Source organism: Physeter macrocephalus, chromosome 4, assembly GCF_002837175.3.
Source record: "Physeter macrocephalus isolate SW-GA chromosome 4, ASM283717v5, whole genome shotgun sequence".
NCBI lineage: Eukaryota > Metazoa > Chordata > Mammalia > Artiodactyla > Physeteridae > Physeter > Physeter macrocephalus.
This window is the reverse complement of record NC_041217.1, coordinates 63002170-63015562: the sequence shown is the minus strand read 5'-3', so window position 1 is coordinate 63015562 and position 13393 is coordinate 63002170.

The window sequence follows — 13393 nt, the reverse complement described above, 5'->3', positions numbered from 1 at the left end:
TTCACTATGAAAGGACTTTCTTTATCTAGGGGAAATTTTGTTGTTGCTGTTCTTTAGTGTTTTTATTATTTATTTGATTTTGTTCCTTCTATTTTTAAAATTTCTCTTTCTTGAACTCCTACTAAATGCATGGCAGAACTTTTAGATATATTCTACATATCTCATCTTTTCTCTCATCCTTTTAATCTCTTTGTCTTTTTCAACTGAATTCTGATAGAATCTTTCAGTTTACCCTTCTGGCTCACTGAATTAATCTTGAGTCTCATTCATTCTACAATTCAGCCCATATTTCATTAATCATGATAATTTCTGGAAACTTCTCTTCTTTTTCACGGCATCCTGTTTTGGTTGATGTAATCTTTTAAAAAATTATTTATTTATGCTTTCTCTGATTTTTAGGAGGTGAAACAGATGAATAATTATGTTTAGCTTGCCTTCTTAAACCAGAAGTCTTATCTTCTTTATATTGGTTTAAGTAAGGATTTAGAGTGTTTTAACAGTGGTCCTCAAACTTGCAGAACCCTTTTAAAGAAAAGCCAAAATTTTTGCAGGCTCCTAGTGTCTACTGACTTAGCCTGAGAAACACTGTTGTATATAAAATCTTCATTGGATTTCTTCTTCTCTTCTTCTGTTTCTGCTTCTGCTTCTTTTTTAAACTAAGGCATTTGTAAATAGAGCAGTGTTTATCTTACAGTTCTTTCCTTTGACTCAGCACACCTCTCCAGAGTTTTTAGTGGTCTGTGTAATTATCGTCATATTCTTTGGTGAGACACCTGTCTTGTATCAGACATCTATTATTGTCCTTTGTTTGGTTGCTGTTTAAAAATAAATTTAGTGAAGTTCCATGTGTGCTTTATTTGTCTGGTTACACTCTTTTGCCTGATATCAAGGTAGTTCCTATGTTGGAACCTTATCAATATGGACCCAGGATGAGTCATGCTTACAGGGACTGCCAACAATAGAATTCTGTATGCTGAGTTTTCCCACATCTAAAAAGTCCCCATGATTTGACATTGACATAAATATTACAAGATATTTTGGTTTGCACCAAATTAATTTGTGATCACTAAAAACTGGAGATTAAAGACATGGTCTCTGCTTATATTTTTAATTTATTAAATAAAGTTTGCTTCTTAACATTATTTAAATTTCATTTTAGAATTAACTCATAATGGAATTCTTCTTAATTTCAGTTTTTTAATTATCTCAGAACTTCTCAAATAATAGAGAAGAAGAATTTTGAGGGAAAGAAGATAGAGAATTGAAAAAAACTGTCCTATTTCCCCCAGTTTTTAGTGTGAAATTCAATCTAAAACTTTTAGTTCCATCTCAGGTTATAGTTAAACAAAAGGCTATCAACAGTTGGCTCCCTAAATATCACCAACACAATCTGTGGGTAAGATAGAGCTGAATTTATTGCTAAGGTAAGGTAATAAGTACCACCTCACAAAGCTTTGGCAGTATATGGGAGGGGAAAGGGGGAACGGTAAGATCAGAATTTATTGAGGATTGGAAGTCTGGTTTAAATCTGCTCTCTTAATGTGGGGACTAGATTAAAATTGGGTAAGAAGTCCAGGATTGGTAGAAAGTGCAAGGGGAAGGTTTTGAACCAAGGGATTCCAAAGAATTTGAGCATTTGTCTGTTGATGTTTTCTGTTGAAGAGTTGGTGGGTCTTTGGGGAAATTCCTGTATTGAACAATCAAACAGTAGGACAGTCCTGGAAGAGTTAAATAAATAAATAAATAAATAAATATTTAAAATGCTAATGAAGACAGTGGAATAGCAAAATCACATGAGTCTAGGCAGTAAGTTGTTATTTCCTTTCTCAGTGCCCAGGCTGAGTGTGTGGGTAGTTGGTTTTACTTCTCAAGATTCTCAAGAGTTATCCAGGTAGTGTACTCTTCTATTTGCTCTGCAGTCAAATCTCCTAATTTTCCAACTACTCCTCTCTAAAAAGTGGTAGAATAAAATTTTGCCTGGAAGCAGAAATACTGATGGTCTACCTGGCACATTCTGAAGTCTTTGAATCACGGTGTGATTCTCTGAAGCTCAAATCTAGGAGGCCCGAGACCTGAGGGCCAAGTTCTCCACTCCCCAGCATGGGCAGGAACAAAGCATATGGGCTAGCTGGCTCAAGCATTGTGACTTCATGAGTATCAAGGGAGCCTTAGCTATGGAGAACAAGGCCCTAGAGGTGATGACATTGAAGCAATTTGCTTCCAGAGTGACTTGTGAGATTGTGAGGACAGGATTAGAAACAAAGAATCTTCAAAGGTAGCTTTCAATTATCTTTTGAAACTGAGTGGTTTAGAGGCCTCAAACTGGGCCTTAAAACAGCTGTCATACTGTCTCAATGCAAGGAAGATGAATAAGTCTTTCTTGTGCCATCCATTCTTCTTCCTCCAAATACATATCACTTTCCTGCCTCCATATGAAAGATCCAAATTTTTATTTTATTAAAATTTGCACAAAGGCTTCTGTTAATATATTTTCTATTGTATATTTAAAGTACTTCAAAATGAACATGATACCCAAAGTCCCAGAGCACACATCACATTGTTCTGTGCCTATGTATTGAATTGGAAAAAAATTTTAACCAAAAAAAAAAGAAAAAAGAGAGAGGATGAGTAAGAGGCAAAATAAACACTTCAAAATCTTATTTCCATGATGCTCAAAGGATCTCTCTTGCTCTCAGAAACTTCAGAGCAAGATAGGGGCCTTTCTTTTTTGTAGCTTGAAGCAACTTTCCTGTCAACCATCCATCTAACCTCTGTCACTTGAAAGCTATGTGCTGGCAAACTGGCCTCAACAATTCAAGGTTGGAGAACCACAGCCAATGCCCGAGGGTGGGACAGAACCCAGGCGCCAAGCAGTATCCTTGGGCTGCTAATTTGCTGGACACACAGAGCCCTGTTCTGTAACCTCCCCCTAGGTTGTGGGTGAGTGGAACCCATTAACATTTAAAAATATTTGCAGAAATCAGAGGGGTGGAAAAGGTATTTCTGGAGGGCCAGTACTCAGTGCACTTTCATGTGTGCCAAAGTTTGCTGCCATGGCTTCGGCTTTGATAGAGAACATCTGGGCAACTGCTGCTGCAGCATATAGATGGGGCGGAGGGCAGGGAACAAAGGGGGCTTGTGAGAGAAAGCTCAAGTGGGGGAAATGGTCTCGGAGAAGGAGGCCTTACTTAATGCCTATCCCATGCTTCTCTGGGGGAAGGGATTGAGGACAGGAATGGAAGGTTTTGCCTTCACGTTGCCTCATTAATGAATGCTGAAGACAGAAGCAGTACAGCACCAGCTAGTGGGACTGCAGAGACCTTTGTTTCCACTGCTAGACAGACATGTGCCTAAGTTCAAAGATGCAGCCAACAGCAATCACCACTGGTAGCAATCTAATGCTACTCCTCTCTTGAAGCCACTTGTTTGGGGCGGGGTGCCGGGGAGTGGGGGAGGCAGGCAGGGAACGGGAGATGGATTGGAGAGGAGGGAGGATTGGTAGAACACTTTCAGTCAAGACAGATTTGTCATCGTTTCCTCCATTGCCAGCCCCATCCATATGGAAACAAAGTGAGTTGCATATCGTGAATGGGTATATTTCAAACACAAAAATGCTTTTATTAACTGAAGGTTAAGGTCAGACTGTTGAAAATCTGTCATCTATGAGTAGAATTTTGTATTGAATTCTTATTTATGCATGCTGCACCTTACCCAGCATGCACATATATGTAAGAAAAATCCATGTTTAGGCATTTATTAAATCACAGAAAGCTTGACTTGCTGATATATGATAGGAACCACTATAGTTCTTTATAAGAATGAATAAACTACTACCCCCTTTACCAATCAGATACTGGTTATAGATATAAGCTGGTCTAGGTATTCCAATAAGTGTGATGTATATACTTCATTTTCAAAGTCCTCCCTCCCTCTTCCCTTTGCTCCCCCAGGTCATTGGCACCTTCTGACTCAGCTCTGAAGAACTAGTCCCATGTTTTTAATATTACTAAGAGCTCTCTTCCCAGTGGATTCATCTCAGAGTCCAGACATTAGCATTTGAAAGTGCTACAGGTTTTGTGATGGTAGGGGAGTTTCTGCAATATCAAACTCCATTCATTTAACAAATATTTATCAAGTGTCTATTGTGTAACAGGCTCTCAGGTTATGCTATTGAACAAGATAGTCCCTTCATTCTAAAGCTGAGAGCCTCAAATTATAATATATCAAATAGCATATTCTGGTTTGCTTGAAAATAGGTGGGCAAACTTTACTTCATTTAATTCCGTTTATTGTTCTGATGAGTTTTATTCTATATTGGCTCTTACTATTTCATATTGTTCACAGTATTTTAAAACTTATATAAGATTGCCTGCTCTGTTGTTCAAAAAATGCTAATAAAATAAGGCTACTCCATGGCTCTGAATTTTAGGTGATCTGGTATCCACGGTTGATCTATTTACATCAGTCTCCATTATCCATCTAGCTATATCTATCTTTAGCCTAAAAATAGGCCAAGTAGTTTCAAAAGTTTGGCTTTGGCAAAAAGTAATTTTAGAACTACTGTTATTCCTAAGTTTGTTTAAAATTTGAGTTTACTTCAATTGCTTGTTAAGAATTATATGTTGCTGCTCATGTTTTCACATTTCTAATTGGTTTTTAAAAATATCTTGACTTTTTTTTTTTTTTTTTACTTTTAATCGTTTCTAAGACTTTCACCTTAGAAAGTCTTCCTTCACCTCCCTTTCCAAAGCAATAAATCAGGTCCATCTGAATGGCAGATTTATGGCCAGTTACACCAAGAAAAACAGTTTTTAAAATTAAAATCAGTAGAGGTTACTTCAGATCCTATCAAGTATTCTCTCTTGATAATAAATTATCAGCACCCTTATCTCAGAAATAATAGACACCTGGTGCTATGTGGAAACAGAATCTACAACTCAAACTACTAAACAATAATCTTGACCAATTTTTAGTCTGATGAAAGCTATGGTTCCCTTTTACAGAAAAAAAAATGTATATTAACACCAAATTTTGCCTCCATCCTTTCACAACTATGTATCTGTTAGTAAGAAACTGTACCCCAGGTAACTAACTCCATTTTCTTTTGAGGTTAACTTACATTTTTATGCAATTACTGCCTCTTGGACAAAAAACATTTCATATTTATCTGAGTATCAGTGTTTTGGGTGTATTAGATATTCAAATATTAAGTGGAACTTACATTCTTAAACTTAGGACATTATAAGGATTGAGAAAATGGGATATTAGTCTTAGTCATGTTAGTGATCTAAAAGTTGACATCAAAATCGTGAACATACTCTCAAATTTATCCAGCTCGTATTGATTGAGAGCTAACCAATATGTAGAATGTTTGTGTCTCTCATCTCCAAATTGTTGGGTCCCTTTTATATTATGTGGAGGCTGAAATGCCAGAAATGATTCATTAGCTTCCAAAGAAAATCTAGAACTTATCATTAAGTCCAAGAGTAATTCTTTGAATTCACTGTCCTGAGCAAATAATTAAGTCTGAACTAAAGCCTTAGGAGAGTCTACTTTTATTTTATTTTCTTCACCAAGCTATATACAGTGAGTCCTTTGAAACTGATCCTCCATTTAAGAGTAGTCCCAATGGTATAGGTTCATGTCATAATTTCTTCCTTAATATGTATCCAATCACCAATGGCATCTTATATTCGATGTCTATTTCATTTTTTCATCAACTAGAAAATTGACTCATGTGAACGTGTCTTGGCTTGCAAGACAGTGAAATCACAAAAATATCCAGTGGTCAATCTTACAAATGCAATGTATGATTCAAATTACCCACAATTAGATAGTTTTCAAAGAAGTCTTCTGAGTTTGATATCAGGGACCTACTGCCAATGAAGCATCTCAGGAGTTAAATCCACCTCATGCCATTGTTACCTAGTCCCAAGATGTCCACTAGGATAAACCATCTGCATACAGCAAAAGAATTTGGAGTTGCCCATCTGGGCATAAGGGGAAGATTGACTCAGCTGCTACATATGATCTCAAAGCTGTCTGTTTTCCATGACTGATTTTATTACCTTATTTGAGTCTGTCTCTGGATGAGCTCAACTGTCTTATCCAGCACTTTGCATAGCAGCCCTGCTCTGCCGTTTCAGCCAGTCCCAGTCTTGCCACATATACAGTGAGGCTTTATCAATGGTAGTAAACAGTGTTTCTAAGTATCCTTCACGCAAGGAGATGTAACTTGTTTGCTGAGCTGTGTAGGCATTTCTTTTATACAACTCTAGAAGCAGCCTCTACTGTTGTCTGAGTTTCTCAGCTCTTAACATCCATTTGGCCTTGAGCCCATCCTTATTCTAACTGCAGTATCAACCAAGCCCTAGCAAGACTCAAAGTGTCACAACCCCCTTAACCATCACCCACAGCCCAGCATTGATGCAACTCAATTGTCTCTAGCATGTTTATTCCCTTTATAATGTAAATATTGCAGTGATTCTATCAATGTAAGCTTAAGTGTCAGCTGATAATTTTGACATATAAAAATGTACTTACAACCATGAACTGTCATTAATAACACAAACTTTGCTGAAACATTCAGCAATTCAGCAGCAGATGAGATATCAGAACTTGCCATATCTATGGTTCTTTAGCACTGTGCAAATCATCTTGAATTGGTCATTATTGCCCAAAGAGAGCAATTTTTTTTCTTTTTTTGCGAAATATTATTTCAACTCAAAAATCTAATCTGAATGAGAAACCACATTGAAGAAAATGGGGTTGAAAACACACTGAGCAGAAATCTCAATGATGCAAAGAAATAAAAATCCAATGGAAGGTACTGAAGTCATATACTTCATAGCAGAAGGCAAGCAGACTCTTAGTATAAGCAAAAATACTTGGCTCTTATAGAAAATTTGTGTATATCAGTGCAAGTCTCATTTAAGTGAAAGGTCATTTTTAAAAGAGTAACCTGTATTAAATGCATATAAAACTGGCATTTATAAGAGTAATATTTAGTTTTTCATTTTTCTTTTAAAATGAGTGTAGGACTAGCAGTGTGTAAAGATCCTTATTCAGGGATCTTGTTCATTTGACTATTCCTAAGAGAACTGATAAGAGCAAAGGTCTGCCACAGTCACTGCAATAAAATCTTTGGTGGAACCACTCGAGCTAGTATTCCAATGTTTATAAACTGATTTGGGGGGGCTCCTTTTACCACAGAAGAGATTAAAGGCTTCAGTTCCTCTCCTTCCTGTAGCATGCCTCATGGGGGGAGTATGTTGTCCCTAGTGATGTTTAAATAGTTCTCCAGCTGGTGGGTTTCTAAAGGTGTTTCTCAACCTTTTTATAACCTCTGCCCCTCTTTGATAAAGAAAAATTTCATGTTTCTCTGGAAATTATAGTATGGCCCATCTTGGAAAGACCAAGATGAGTGAGTAGTGGAGGAGGAACGATTGCTTCATTTGTTTTCTGTTTTCTGAGTTTCTTCACCAGCCAAGAAGTTTATGTCAAGCTTTTGTTTCTTTTTCTGTAGCTTTTGAAAAATCTTATTGATTTACATGTTTTTAGATATTAAACATTATAATACTGAACATGTTTTATTCAAACTATGTATCTTCCACTCTTTGATTCTATTACCCCCTCTAGATATGGAAGACAAGAGCAACTTTCTCTGACAAATGGAAATAACACTGTTTTTCTCAAATGTTAACAATAAACTAAATTTTTGGAGCACAGGATTATGTTTTTAGCCTCTTTGGGGATAAAAATATGTATTTGGCTTATGTAAACCTCAAAATTAAATCTAGTTTTTAAACTATGGAACAAATGGTTTGGGGACAAGATGGGCAACAACTGACTTTAGAGGACAATGAAAACACTACTGTATAATTTTCCACTTATCCAGCCAAGTGAAGGAATTCTTAAGGGGTATCTTGAAACTATTAGTGATCATCAGCAAGTAATACTCTGAAGACCATAGTGCTTTCAACTCTTTTGGTCTTCTTTAGTTGGTACACTTTTCTACTGCCTGATGATACTACATCTAGATATCCTTTACTCTTATAGTTCTTCAAATTATCCCTAATTATTAGTGAAATCTACTTTTCATTCTAGTTGTGCATTTGTTTTATATGGTTACTAATAAACAAGCATTTCACTTAGAAAATCAGAAGATTTAAATGGGGTTTCTGGATTTGTCATGCCCTCTCACTTGCAATGGTAGGACACTACTCCTGTTTAGTCCACATAACCTTTTGGTTACATCTTTTCCCCTGGAGTAGTCATCTTTAAAGATCTCTTGCTGTGTGCCAGGCACTGTGTTAAGCATTCACACTCAGGTGCCCACCTGACCCCATAGCAGCCCATGGAGACAGTCAGCATTATCTCCACTTTTCAGATGAAGAGACTGAGGTTCAAAGAGATTAAGCAGCTGTTGCAAGGTCAGTCAGCTAGTAAGTGGTGGAACTAGAATTCAAACCCAGATCTGTCTGACTCCAAAGCCTATGGTCTGCAGTGTGACCCCATATAGCTTTTAGAAGTAATACTTGACCCTTCTTACAGCATTTTGTGGGACCCTCACTGAACTCCTTCTGGAGCCAATCAGTTTACTTGATAAATCTTGTCTGGATTTTTGATAAAGAAAGTCCACCCCCTTGGACAATACCACCTCATACAACCTTGGTATATGGAGGTCACATGTTGATGCTCCCTTTCTTCTGATTTCCTCATCACCCTGATCCAGAGATTATTTCTAAGTAAGTCCTGGTTGTTTTAGTTTGCTTAGGCCAAACTATATGGATGTCTTCTTTTATCCTATAGAGTCATTTTTTTTCTTGTTGAACTTCTCCTGTAAGTGAAATAGGAATAAGTTTTTCCTAAACTTAAAAACTCAGGAAGTTTTGAATGGACATTAAAATATTGCTGTCTGTTGTGAGTTAGCAAAGTCCACCCAAGAGTACATTTTGACAAACCAAAACGTGTGGGAATTTTCCATGGCACCGCTGTCACAAGATATGAGGAGGATGACCATGTCTCCTCCATGGGAGCTCTCCATGGGAGCACTTTTCCATCTCTGCAAATTGAAAGTGTTAGTTGACAAAAATTTAAGAACCCAAGAGGGTCTTGATGGCAATGAAAGCTCTAAATGTTAAAATACACCGTCTGGAATTTCTTTGGTGAGGGAAACCAGATTTGAGGATCAACTTCATTTCTCTTAGGTATCTTATTTCCTTAGCAAAAATACTGTTTCACCTGGTAGAATTTGGTCCTAGAACTTTCTGATGATGACAATAACTAACATTGCTATTCTCTAGAGCTGAGGTGTAAAATCAAGTGTGGCAATTTGAACCATTTCTTTCCCTGACAGTGCTGACAAAAAGCTAGTTTAATTTCACAAAATAAACCCACTGAAATTCAGCCACTTCTGAAATGAGAGAGAGGGTGTCATTTTTATGTGCTCTATGAATGTCCTCTGGAGAAGATGCAAAAGAATAAATGTTGGCATAAGGCATTTTACATCTTAGTTAACAGCAAAGATATTTAAGAAAATACAGGGACAAATAGAAACAATAATTTTTTAATGATAATAAAAATTTAAACAAATAAATTTAAACAATAAATTTTTATGAATTCAAATATCTGGTATATGTCCTTCTGCTTCAAAATGGGTAACAAGTGAAATAGTGTCAGGTTGTATCAGTGGTGTAATTCTATTTTTAGAAAGTTCAAATGCTAAGCTTAAAATGAATTATAACTTGACTGAAATATTTCATGAATGAGTTGGTTCATAAATGCTGATAATATTTTTAGTAAATGCCAATTGCCTTGAATTCATTAACCAACTATCTGAGTGGTCCTGTACATATTTTTAAACTAAATTTATTTAGTTTGCTAAAATAGGAAAGATTATTTTCAGTGGGGTTTTCCCTAATGAAATAGAGTAATAAGGAAAATAAGTTGCATAGCAATTAGAAATTATTTGTTGAATTCCGAAGTTTGGAAATATAATCAATTTTTTTTTTTTGTCAACCGAGTTCTGTATCCTTAAACTCTTACTAGATCTCAGAGTATTTTGCAGAGGGGTGTTGCTTTTTCCCAAGGAGTATATTTATTATTTTGAAAACATAATATAGCGTTCTTGGAAGTAACCCTACTAGATGGCTTCCCTGTTATACACAATCTCAGGTTATTTTGAGTTTATTAAAATGGAAGTTCATTTCATTGTTATTCATGTAATGTCTGTGCTAGACCCTGAGAAAGATACAAAGTTAATTCTCATCCCTTACTTCCAAAGAGATACCATCTGGTAGGAATCCTTTTTTTTTTTTTTTTTAAATAATCCTTTATTGGAGTATAATTGCTTCACAATACTGTGTTAGTTTCTGTTGTACACCAGAATGAATCAGCCATATGCATTCATATATCCCCATATCCCCTCCCTCTTGAGCCTCCCTCCCACCCTCCCTATCCCACCCCTCTAGGTCATCGCAAAGCACCGAGCTGATCTCCCTGTGCTATGCTGCTGCTTCCCACTAGCTAACTATTTTACAATTGGTAGTGTATATATGTCGATGCTACTCTCACTTCGCCCCAGCTTCCCCCTCCCACCTGGTGTCCTCAAGTCCATTCTCTATGTCTCCATCTTTATTCCTGCCCTGCAACTAGGTTCATCAGTACCATTTTTTAAATAAGATTCCACATATATGTGTTAGAATATGGTATTTGTTTTTCTCTTTCTGACTTACTTCACTCTGTATGACAGACTCTAGGTCCATCCACCTCACTACAAATAACTCAATTTTGTTTCTTTTTTATGGCTGAGTAATATTCCATTGTGTATATGTGCCACATCTTTATCCATTCATCTCTCAATGGACATTTAGGTTTGGTTCCACATACTGACTATTGTAAATAGTGCTGCAATGAACATTGTGGTACATGTCTCTTTTTGAATTATTTTTGAATAGTACTATTTGCCTTTTACAATGAATGTTACATGCCAAATCTTCGTTTTATTCTAATAATTTTATGAAACAGGGTAGATGAAAAAGCTGGGCATAGAGAGCTTGCAGAATCTTTTAAATATACAATAGCTAGTTGGTAGGAGAACAAGTACTGGATCCAGAGTCTTCTGATCCCGAAATCAGAGAACATCAGAAGTCTGAAAGATAAGCTCTAGTCCTGGTTGACCAGTTACTAGCTGTGCAGCCCTGGGTCAATCACTACCTCTGGGCCCTCAGTTTTCCCAGCTGTATAATAATGGAGTTGAAGTAGTTGGTCTCTAATGGTCCTTTTAGTTCTAAAGTTCCAAGATTATTTTCCCTGAAAAAGGTAATGTGACAATGTGGAAGAAAGACTATGCTGTTTAAAGGCATAGTTTCCTCAACTTTCTCTTCCTAGGTTGATATTCCTTTGCTTCTTTCTATGAATCCAGATAGAACTGAGTTTTTCTAAAGATGTGTCTTTTCTCCTTTCTTCCTATTCACTTCATTATAGGTCAGTGCTTTTGGCATCTTCTTTAACAGCTCACTGCTGTGGTTCCCATTTCTAGGACCTCTTTTTCAGAAGTCTGTTTGGCTCCTTTGAACATATTAAAGCTCTTTGCACTGGAAAACTCTGAATTCTCAGCAGCAGCAGCAGCACTTGCTCTCTAAGGACTCATTGTAAGGAGTTAATGTCACTTCCACATCATCTTCCATGACCTCATTAAGACTGTCCAGTTGTACAAACCATGCAGTGTTGGGAATTTGAGGCATATCAAGTTCAAGACTAAGGAAATCAGGTCCACTCTCAAATTAGACTTCTTTCCACACACTGTTCATATCACTTCCCACCATCACTTTTCAATATTTTTCTTAACCTGTTAGTAGAACTGTGCCAAAATCACTGCCACATGCCACCCTCAGCCTCAGTATCATTGATGAGCTATGAAATCGGTGTTACATTCAGTCCATCTTGGATACACAATTGCTTCTTGCTTTATTGGATGCTGTATGGATATGTATTGGGTAGAAGAAACTTAAAATTTGCTGCCAAAGACTCAAAGTTTATTGAGTGACCGGGGCATTGTTCAGGAATAGCAATGCTTTCTTTGAAAGATCATTATTCTCACAATACCTATTAACAGCTAAGCAATAATCACAAATCAACCACTTACTGAATGTCTCAAATAACCCCTCTTGGTCTATTTGAATACCGTAATACCAGCAAGTTTGATTTGCAGTTAGCCGATTAGTATTGGATAGTTTTCTGTGTGATGAACAAGCTGGAGTTTTAATTTTAATTTCCCTCTTGAGTGTCCTCTAAGCAAGAGAGCGAGGTGGTCTATGCGGCTGCCTTAAAGCCAGACAGTCTTTTTTTTTTTTTTTTAATGCGCAATAAACACAGAGGAAGGTATCTGTTTCCATGGTAGACTGATTCCATCCACATTAAAAGAAATTGCAGAGGGCATTCACCAATTTCTATTATGAAATTGAGAAGTTCAGGGAATTTCTCTACTGTTGCCTAGTGTGTATTTATTCTCTATGCTAAATTTTGGTGTTAGACAATTGTTGTAACATTCAAGTCAGTTAAATTAACCATGTCTGGCATTTAAAATTCCTTTGGTTGTACTCTTATTATCACATAAACTGAGTGCCTTGTTTATTAATGCTCAGAGGCAGTGAGTGTAGTAGAAAGGGCACTGAGACAATCTGTCCAAGCATGACAATGGGGTGTATGTGATAGTGATGGTGGGGGCGCGTATATGTGTGTGTGTGTACGCATGCACACACATAGGTAGAGAGATTTAAGGGGGTACTTATGTATCAAGCAAACAAGATCTTATAAGAATCCCACTGAAAATATCACATATTGACTTGGCTGTGTTCCCAGCCTGGCTGGAACGTATTATATGCCCCAATGAGAAAGTCTTCTGGCTGCACTGAGTTCTTGGACTCCTTCTTCTGGGAGACTCTTTCTGATGAGTCGGGTTGATTCCACTTGATAGTCATCTTCATGAACCAGGTCAGAAACCATTGCTTTGGTGAAGCATTCCCTGACATTTCCAAACTCCAGGCCAAACTAATAGCTTTCTCTGTGCTTAGTGCATTTTACAGACTTGCAATAAACATGATAGTGGGTGTTTACAAATCTGTCTCTCCAGCTATATTGTGACTTATTTTAGGGTAGCAATTTTGTTCTATACTTTTTAATACAAACAGTGTAGCAAGTGAGGAAGAATCTGAACTTCCAAGCCAGACTTGGTTTCAAATCAATTTCACTACTACGTCTAGTCTTGAATAAAGTACTCAAAGCTTAGCCTGAGTTATTTTATATGAAAAATAAGTATGGTGATGTCTAATTCCATAAGGCTTTTTGAGAAGTGCAAAAAGGCCCTTATATATTTCATTTCTTTGTATCT